The 10,407-nt window shown below is 34.8% G+C and overlaps 1 protein-coding gene across 1 annotated transcript in view; it reads left to right on the top strand.

Annotated features, from left to right (window-relative positions):
• The window catches only part of igsf11 (immunoglobulin superfamily member 11), a gene marked incomplete at its 3' end in the record, with an annotated part of 127,504 nt that overhangs the window by 79,831 nt on the left and 37,266 nt on the right, over positions 1–10,407 (top strand). The window lies entirely within an intron of this gene.

The following is a 10,407-nucleotide window of genomic DNA, read 5'->3' as shown; positions in this document are numbered from 1 at the left end:
CAGGAGTTATTTTGCAATAAACAAAGCAAAAGTGTACATAACGGTTCAAAATGTTGACGTCAGTAAGATTTTTTTAATGAAATTAATATTTTTATTCAACAAGGATCAATGCATTCAATTGATCAAAAGTGACAGTCAAGGGTTTTTCACTGTTAAAAAAAACTACTTCATATAAATGCTGTTCTTTCAACTTTGTTCATCAAATAATTCTGCATCATGGTTTCCACAAAAAATATGAAACTGTTTTCAACATTGATAATAATAAGAAATGTTTCCTGAGCTGTAAATCAGCATATTAAAATGAATTATCATCATGACTGGAGTAATGATGCCGAAAATTCAGCTTTGATCACTTGAATAAATTACAGTTTACTATGGCATAGAAAACAGATAGCCTATGCTAAATTGTAATATTACAGTTTTTACTGTATTTTTGATCAAATAAATGCAGAAGAGAATAAAAAATCTTACAGACCCCAAACTTTTGAACAGTAGGCTAGTGTACAATAGTACTTTTACTATAATTAGGGTAGTTTTGTAAAAGTCACTGACTAATAATTACAGGCGAGTTGAGAGCACAAATCACAAAATATTTAGTAGTCATGAAAACGTATTCAGATTTAGCATATTAATGATGCATTCACCTCATAAATCATGGCACACTGCTCTAGCACAGGAAAGTGCATACAAGTTCAAGTGCATGCTTTTAAAATGAAAAAGTATTGGTATCGGTATCGATATCGGCGATACTGGCCCTGTATTTACTTGGTATCGGATCGATACCGAAATTTGGAGTATCGCCCACCATTAGTTTACACACATTTGCTGTCCTGCGGCAAAACATGAGAGAAGCTTCGTTTTAGACCAATCATATGAGTGAGTGTGACCTGGACGCATCAGTGAATGCTGAGATATTCTGCTAAATAAAATGATCCTGTCAGAAGAATTGCACGATATATGTATTTATTTTTCCGTGTGTATCGTCTCAGTGAGCTTTTGTGAGGGTTTACACACGCGCAGTAAAGGTGAACTTAGTGTTTTCAGGCGTTTTCCAAAAGTTTCTCATCCACACTGAAACGCCTGAGAACGCTAGTGTGGACGGAGAGCGTCTTAAACGAAAACAGCGCTTTCTAATGTATCCGCATTAATGTAGACGAAGCCTCAGACTCACTCTCTGAACGTCCGTGTGTCTGTCTGTCTGTCTGTCGTCATCGGATGCCGGAGAACTCTTCAGCATCTGGGACAGAAATAGAGCGGAGAATGCTGAATCTGAGCATGGCAATTAGGAATGAATATAGCCCGTTCTTCCCAGGGCTCTGGGAAAGATAAAGAGATGAAAAGCTGAAGCAGTGGGATGAATAGCTCGTCTGATTGAGGAGGACATGACGGAGGGCTGTGTGTTGGATGAAAGATGTGTGTGTGTGTGAACGGGAACGGCTGATGTCAGATGTGCTACACTCTTGCGAGCCGGTGTCGTGGCGCTGGCAGAGATTTATTTCAACATACTCTCAAACATCTTGTGTGTGTGTGTGTGTGTGTGTGTGTGTGCGCAGCGCTGAAGTCACATACGCTTTTGACTGACTGTTCAGCATCTGTGGTTTAGTTATTTTCAGAATATTTTGTTCTGAGATGGAGATGTCTAACATTTACACTGGAACAAGTTTGGCGTACAAACAATTTTCACTCAGAAATTGCTACAAAAAAGCAACACACTGAATTAAACGTGAAACTCTGAAACTGAAGTAGTGTTTCTTGTAAAGCGTACTCCAACGACACGTTTTATTTACAGGAATCATCATGAAGTTTTTGCTGCATTGACTGCAGTTGATCTTCGAACGTAAAAGCATTCAGGCTTTGCTTCGTTTCCTTGTCAAGAAAGTCGTCTTGCAACCAAATTGTGGATAAATGATGCTGTGCAATTTGCATTAGTTTTGTTATTTATCACATTTTGCACACCTGCTTCTTGCACCTGCATTCGCTAAACAGGCTTTACTTTTTTACTCATTGATGCATTTTATTTCTTTAAAGGTGCATGTGTATTATTGTGCACATGATGTCGAAGACCTGCAATTTTTGTACAGTTGGAGTTACAGATTTCCATTGCACTTTTCTAAATCATAGCCTATACTTTGCATGATAACATCAATCAGGATGGATGACGCAATCAAGTAAATCAAGGCCCACCGTGTGTTATTTCCTGCTGAATATTTAATCATGACAAACTGTATATCGTTGGAAAGGTCTAAGACTCCTTAATAGATATTTCAGCACTGTTTTTTGTTACAATTTATTCAGGAACAGTAATAGATGAATTTATGACAAGAGCGCACCTCAAAAAATCTTGTTCTGAGTTCTGGCCTTTGTCACAAAAAGTCGACGCACACACTTTTAATAATTGAAACTTTGGTTTTCATGCTAAAAGTTCATAATAAAACATTTAATCTAGTATATGTCAATAAAAAAATATAAAATAATATCTTCTAAAAAGTATAATATATATATTATCCTCTAAAATATAATATTATCTTTTTTTATTGCCTTTTTTTATTACATCACATATTTTAGTAGTTATCATAAATTAGGTATCATTTGAAAGCTTACGAACTCAGAATTCATCCTGTGAAAATCATTTTGAAATTGGACGCTGCGTTTCCATAGAAACGGTACTCTAAATTATCTTAGACACCTTTTTGGTGTCATCATGTTTTATAATTTATGATCAAAACCTTTTCTAATCTTGACAAAACACATATTGTCAGAAAGGTCTGAGTCTCAAGGTTTCATATTTTGTGACAGAAGTGATATTTGGACAGAACTTTATTAATTTGTTACGGCAGAATGCATACAATTAAATTCAATGGAATGTATGTCACCCGGTGGCTCTTTATGGTATTACGCCTAAACAAAATCTCATGGGAACTTCATTTTTTGTGATATCAACTTCAAATTTGGAACACAACTTGGTTAGATTTATGGCTTTAATTTTATAGTAATTTTATAGCAAAAAATATTTTGTAAAATATATATTTTATATAAAAGAAAAAATATTAAGTACAGTATATTAGATTTACTGTAAATTTAAACTTCCATATTTTTTTATACTTCATTTTATTGAAGTGCTTTCACTTCAGTAATAACCTGCTGAGTGTTTTCTTTAAAACAAGTCCAAACTTAGGTCTATATTCCAAAGCATTCTTGAATTACAACCATCTAAGTTTGAATAGTGCATTTTAATATCCATTCTCAAAAAGGGGGGTGACAGTTAAGGGGTTATTATAATATTGTATAATATAATGTTTTCCCTATATAACTAAATGTTGCACATGCAGATTTATGTCATCGTCAATGTTTTTAAAACTCACTTCAGTTCGAGTCACTAAATGATCTAGTAAATTATTGCACATCCAAGTCAAATCTACATTAAAATGATTCATTTTCATATTCAAATAATCTTTTATAAACACGTTAAACGCTCATATATTCTTCTACTGTGAATGTGATATAATTATTTCTTTCTCTCTGTTAGTACTGAGGAAAATCTCTGTGCTTTGGCCGTTCATCTCAAGTACAGTATCAAACGAGGAGCCAAATTCTAGAACAATTCACTCCCATATTCCCAGGCATTATTTCCTATAAATATTTATGAGGGAGAGGGATCTATTGGAATACGAATGATTAATGAATATTTATCATACAAACTGAATAAGGTAGGCTCATTTTCCTAGAGATGATCTATCTGATTGTATCAGTATGAATCTGTGGTAATGATTTAGCACAGATTTAATCTCCCTGGTCTCTTGAATCCCGTCTAATTAGCGTTGTGGGCATAATGATGATCAAAGTGGGCATGTTCTGTCATACATCACTGTTCCTCTGTGCGCTTGTTAATGCCGTCGAGAGAATTTAGGAGATCGGACCTCTGAGAGAGAGAACACAGTGAATAATTCATATCAGAAGAGCCTTGCCTCTATATTGAATCACTACTGGAAAGGGATTAATAAAGTGTTCTGCCTTTGCCCGCTCCTGTTATCAAATCCTCCTATGTGTTTTTAGATGAATCGGTTGAGCGAATGATTCAATGACACACTCATAAAGTCAGTCACTTGATTCGTTACTGAATGAATCAGTCTGTGGGTTTGAATGAATTAATGACTCACATTAATTAAGACAGTCACTTACTGGTGTAATGGTGTAACAGAGGGGAAAAATCACTTTGTATGTAAATGCATATATTATATCAACAATTTTATATCATATAATATACATACTATGTTGATATTTTTCTTATCAGGTTTATTATACATAACTAAAACCAAATCATCAAAAAAATAAATAATAATTTTGTTGCTTGGGGGGAATTTTTTTTAACTGAAATAAAATAAAATATATAAAAAGAATCGTTCAAATAGTTGCCATTTTTAATTTTCATTTAGTGTAACTTGATATACTAAAATAACTTAAACGTAATAAAAATTAAACATAATTATAATATATTTTATAATTTCAGCAAAATTTATAAAAACTATACTGGCATATAAAAAAAGGGGAAAAAACAACAGAATTACGATTTTTTTATAAAAACAGAAAAAAATAAAATTATTATATAATTAAAAATAAAATTATTTAAATTAAATTAAATATCAACGATACTAAAATAACTCTATAATTTATCAATATATTTATATGAATCTAAAATGTGTATTTTCAATATTTTTAATTCAACTTAAAGTTTGTCTCGACAAACTTTTTAATCTAGTTTTGTTACTGTAGTGCAAAACACAGCATCTGAATTGTTTTTAGAGGAACAAAATTCCATTCTTCTTCTGAATGGAATTCATCCCTCTCTCATGACTCATGAGTGTTGAGACTTGTTTGGATCGATGGCTCTTTATATTCAAGTCCTCCTACTCTAGTGTTGGTGATTGATCTTCGTCCAGCACACTTGAGCCCCTTTCACACAGCGCTTTGAACCCGGCAAATTGCCGGCAAATTGCCAGAGCGCCTTCTGTGTGAACGCAAACTCGACCCGGGATTTATGCCGGGATCGATGCCGGGTCGGGACCTAGTAACATTGCCGTGTTCAGTCCCGGAACGCGCGCTGTGTGAACAAAAGCCGTAATAATGCCGTGTCGTAGTGATGACGCTGAAGCCGGGCTCGTTCTCCAGCTGTGAAACGGTACGTAAAGCGCAAGTTTATGATCGAATCAGAGAAACAAATGCACAGGCGTGGTTTCTCGAGAGAGAGATCGCAGCTCTTAAGCAAACTTAAGACACTGCTGAGATTACAAGTCACATCGATGTCACGTGTCTTTACGGCATTTTTACGGGTTGTGTGTGAACGCACTCTCTGATTCCGGAAAATCACTGGCAGTGTGAATGAACCAAAATCAAACGAACCCGGGTCAAATCCCGGGTCACTTTATCCGTGTATTTTCTGGAATCTCTGTGTGAAAGGGGCTTTGGAGACGCGTCACGTCAGGGCCAGTGAACTTCAAACAGGGCTTTATGGTGGATTCAGATGAAGCTTAAGAAGTCAATTCTGTGCCAAACCTGCGCTTGGATTTGTCAGATTTCGACAAGGTTGTTTTTACCCAGCTGGTTGGGTTAAATGTTTGACTCAACACACTTGTTTTATTGAAATTAAAATTACTATATTGCTGTCTAAAAACGAACCCAAAATATGTTGAAAATTAAAATCACACAGAATGAATAGAGTAACAACACAGGCCACAGTATTAATCAAAAGGTGATCATTTATTAATAAGCAAACACACCTAAGAATGCACACAAATATAGGCAAGAGTTAAAACAACCTGTACATGTGTATGTGAGTGAAAAAAAGTGCAGTAAACTCAACAATTATACAGCTTATACCGTTATACTGTTTTTTACAAGTTAAATATTTAATAACTTACGTTTGACAACAAATTTGACCATATGTTGCTTATTGTTTCCATCATGTGAGACGACCGACGCTGACTGGCATCAAATCCCTGTGTTTTGCATTGCATTAAATAAAATGTAACACTCAGTAAAGTGTTTATAGCTGAAATAATATGTACACAAACCATTTTACAGATAAAATGCACCAATGCGGCGGCGCTGAGATGTGCTGTGTGTAACCCATCAGTAAAGCCACCGCTGGGTTGTTGCGTCGGAGGGCGGGTAGTTTCAACTGTCAGTGAGATTGACCCAGCCACTAACCCAATGGCTGGGTAACATAAAATAACCCCAACAGGCTCAACCCAGCATTTGGGTCGAAAAAAATAACCCTGTGTTTTTCAGAGTGTAGTGCATAGGCAGCTCCCTTCTGAAGGCAGCATCCTAATTGGTGTAAAACCTCATAATGCATACCGATACCATTCAGTACTAATTAGATATATATAACTGAAATATCCCTTGAGACTCTGCCTCAGATTCAGGTTAAACGACAGCTTGACTGCACATATGCATCCTAGAAATGAACCGCTATTATGATTTGACTGACACATACAAGCACATGTCACTCGTGTACAGATGCCACACGTCTGCAGAAACACAACGCTTGCAGATGCTTGTCGCATACATAATATGTTGACATTTTTAATATCAGGGTTTTTTCATCCATAACTAAAACTGAAACCATTAAAAAAACAAAACATTTTTGTTACTTAAAAAAAAAAAAAAGTTAACTGAAAAAATTATAATATAGATAAGAAGAATCGTTCAGCTAGTTGCCATTTCTAATTTTTGTGTTGTTTATTTTAAGGTGCTTAATAAAAAAATTATATTTTATATTATATTTGATAATTTCATGATAACTTATTTAGGCATATTTTTTTTTTAAATACAAAAAATGAAGAAAAAAACTTTTTTTTACGAAAATTCAAATGAAAACAGAAAAAATTGTAATCAGAATTTAAATAAATTCAATAAAATAATGCATACCGATTACATTCAGTCCTTAATTAAATATAAATATAACTGAAATGTTGGCTCCACATGAGACTCAGCCTCAGAACGACAGCGTAACTGCACATATGCATCCTAGAAATGAACCGCTATTATGTTGTGACTGACAAGCACATGTAACTCGTGCACGTCTGCGGAAACACAGCGCTTGCAGATCGTCCTTCTGCATGCCAGTCGACAGCTTTATAGTGCATCTTACAACGGAGATCGGAGTTTGCTAAATGAAAGTCATTAATCAAAGCTCTCAGATGGCTCTCATTACACACTGCAGCAAAGCAAACACTGCGGTATATACGACTCATAACGCAGCCCAGATCACACTGTTATCCACTGCTTCATCTCGATGACAGGCCAGCACGAGGTGTTTCAGCGGAGACAACACTTTCCTGCGCTTAAAATAAGATAAAAATGCAAATGTGTCTGACACACAAACGTGCGAGCCGAGGTAGCAGCTGCCGTCCAGATCTGTGTGAGGAACTTCTGTACCTCGAAATCAAAGCGGAGCACACACGCTTCTCAATGCTGCAGGACTTCTCTTTAATAAAAAAGTAATCATCTTTTCCCCACCGCTGCCATTAGAGCCTTATTAGAAATCCTGATGCATGGCCGAGAGATTGAAGATCAAGCATTGCGCGTATATATTTCCATCTTTATCAAAAACTTCTAATGGATCCTCATAAATAACTTTTATTGCATGCTAGATGTTTCCGTGTAGTCATTAATTCTTCACTAGACTGGGAACTCTGGGATTATTAATAGACTCGTGATCATTTGCATAAAAACTTTAGTTCTGAATTTTGTCAGCAGAACGGCCAGGTCGCAACCTATGACCTTTGCTCTCCAGAGGAGGGGGGGGTAACCCAAGTGTGTCGGAGAGAGAAAGTGCTGATGTACTTCATTAGTCTGAACCAGAAATAAACCACCATGAGACTCAGATTTAGTGTTAATTGGCTCTTTGATATGAGAAATGCTGACCGACTGCAACAAACCAGCTGGAACTTCTTGTGTGTGGACTTTCCTGAATTTATACATGCATAATGAATCGTGCAAATATAGGATGATAAAGTTTCAAACAAGAATACGCTACTGTTCAAAAGTTTGGGGTCTGTGAGAGCTTTAAAAAAAAAAAGAAGAAATTAATAGTTTTATTCATCAAGGATGCATTTAATTGATCAAAAGTGACAGTTAAGACATTTATAATGTTACAAAAGAGTCTATTTCAAATAAATGCTGTTCTTTTAGAACTTTCTGTTCGTCAAAGAATCTTGAAAAATAAGTTTCCACAAAAATATGAATATATGAAATATCAAAAATATTTCAACATTGATAACAATGTTTTTTGAGCATCAAATCATCATATTAGACTGATTTCTGGAGGATCATGTGACACTGAAGACTGGAGTAATGATGCTGAAAACTGAAAGCTTTGATCACAGGAATAAATTACACTTTAACACTTATTCACAAAAAAACCCTGATATTTTGAATTATAATAATATTTCACAATATTACTGTTTTTACTGTATTTGTGATTTTTTTTAAAAATGCAACCTTGGTGACTACTTTCAAAAACATAAAAAAAATCGTATTCATCCTAAACTTTTGAAAGGCAGTGAATATTGTACATTAAACATGTTTGTCATTAGAAAATATTTGTTAGTTAAATCTCATTAGACATTAAAATAATTGCATAGTCATGTTTTTGTAAATCTGAATCTGACTGTGCATGATTTATAATAATTCAAATTATGCATTATCTGATTTAGTGCTGACATGAGCAGGTCTGGTTTAATTCCAACTAAGCTGTGATTCAGTCCCACCATAGATTATTATTTGTTTTGTCATTGAATTTCGTTTCACTCGTTTCTTTAGGGAAATAAAACTGCTGACTTTGACTCCGAGCATCAGAGAGAAGACAGAAAGACTGCGACTCACATTGTAAAGGTGTAGAATATGAGGCTTTTTAATATCTCCAGTATTGATTGAACGCGCATCACTAACTGTCTAAGTTTCAGATAGTCGTGAGTCAGTCGCAGAAAGGCGGGAGATCTCGCTCCTCCTGATAGTCCAGGGAAACGTCTGATCAAGAGTGGAAATGAAGCGGCGTGAGTGAGAGAGGCTATTTTTATCATCATAATATGCCCTGCCAAGCACTCTGGGATAGCGGCCAAACACCTGAAGAAGTGCCAGGTAACGGGCCGCTATACCTGCGGGAGTGAGCTCACATCACACTCCTGTCCAGCCCTGCACACACACACACACACACATATCATCGCATATTATTAGTGTTTAAGCATAGACTTTAGACTATGAGGGATAAATGAACATGAAGCAGCAGAGAGTTTGATTTTTGTGATCATGATGAGATCTCTATCTTAGCCAATCTGAGTCGAGATTGACCAATATTGTTTTAGTTTTTTTTAAATGTATACCGATAACACAGATAAATTACGTTTAACGGTGGCTCCAATGTTGAACAAGCAATATTCAATTATGAAAAAAATGCTTAAATATCGGGAAAATATTCGTATGACCAATTATCGGTGGGCATCTAATCTTTAGATTATTTATAATTACCATTTAACGGTGGATCCAATATTACAAAATAATATTCAATGAAGGAAAAATGCTTAAATATCGGGAAAATATTGGTAATACCAATTATCGGTTGGCCTCTAATCTTTAGATTATTTATCACAGATAAAAGACGTTTAACTGTAGATCCAACAAACAATATTTAATTATGAAAAAAATGATTAAATATCGGGAAAATATTGGTAAGACCAATTATCGGTCGGCCTCTAATTTTTACATTTTTATTACCAATAAATACTGTTGAACGGTAGATCCCATATTACAAAAATGGTATTCAATTAGGGAAAAATTCTTAAATATCGGGAAAATATTGGTAATACCAATTATCGGTTGGCCTCAAATTTTTTGATTATTTATCACAGATAAATTACGTTTAACGGTTGCTCGAATGATAAACAAACAATATTCAATTATGAAAAAAATGCTTTAATATCGGGAAAATATTCGTATGACCAATTATCGGTGGGCATCTAATCTTTAGATTATTTATAATTACCATTTAACGGTGGATCCAATATTACAAAATAATATTCAATGAAGGAAAAATGCTTAAATATCGGGAAAATATTGGTAATACCAATTATCGGTTGGCCTCTAATCTTTAGATTATTTATCACAGATAAAAGACGTTTAACTGTAGATCCAACAAACAATATTTAATTATGAAAAAAATGATTAAATATCGGGAAAATATTGGTAAGACCAATTATCGGTCGGCCTCTAATTTTTTAATTTTTATTACCAATAAATTCTGTTGAACGGTAGATCCCATATTACAAAAATGGTATTCAATTAGGGAAAAATTCTTAAATATCGGGAAAATATTGGTAATACCAATTATCGGTTGGCCTCAAATTTTTT

The sequence above is a fragment of the Leuciscus leuciscus genome (genome assembly GCF_965113295.1).
Source record: "Leuciscus leuciscus genome assembly, chromosome: 9".
NCBI lineage: Eukaryota > Metazoa > Chordata > Actinopteri > Cypriniformes > Leuciscidae > Leuciscus > Leuciscus leuciscus.
Note: the sequence above shows the minus strand (reverse complement) of the source record. Positions and strands in the feature narration are given on the sequence as shown.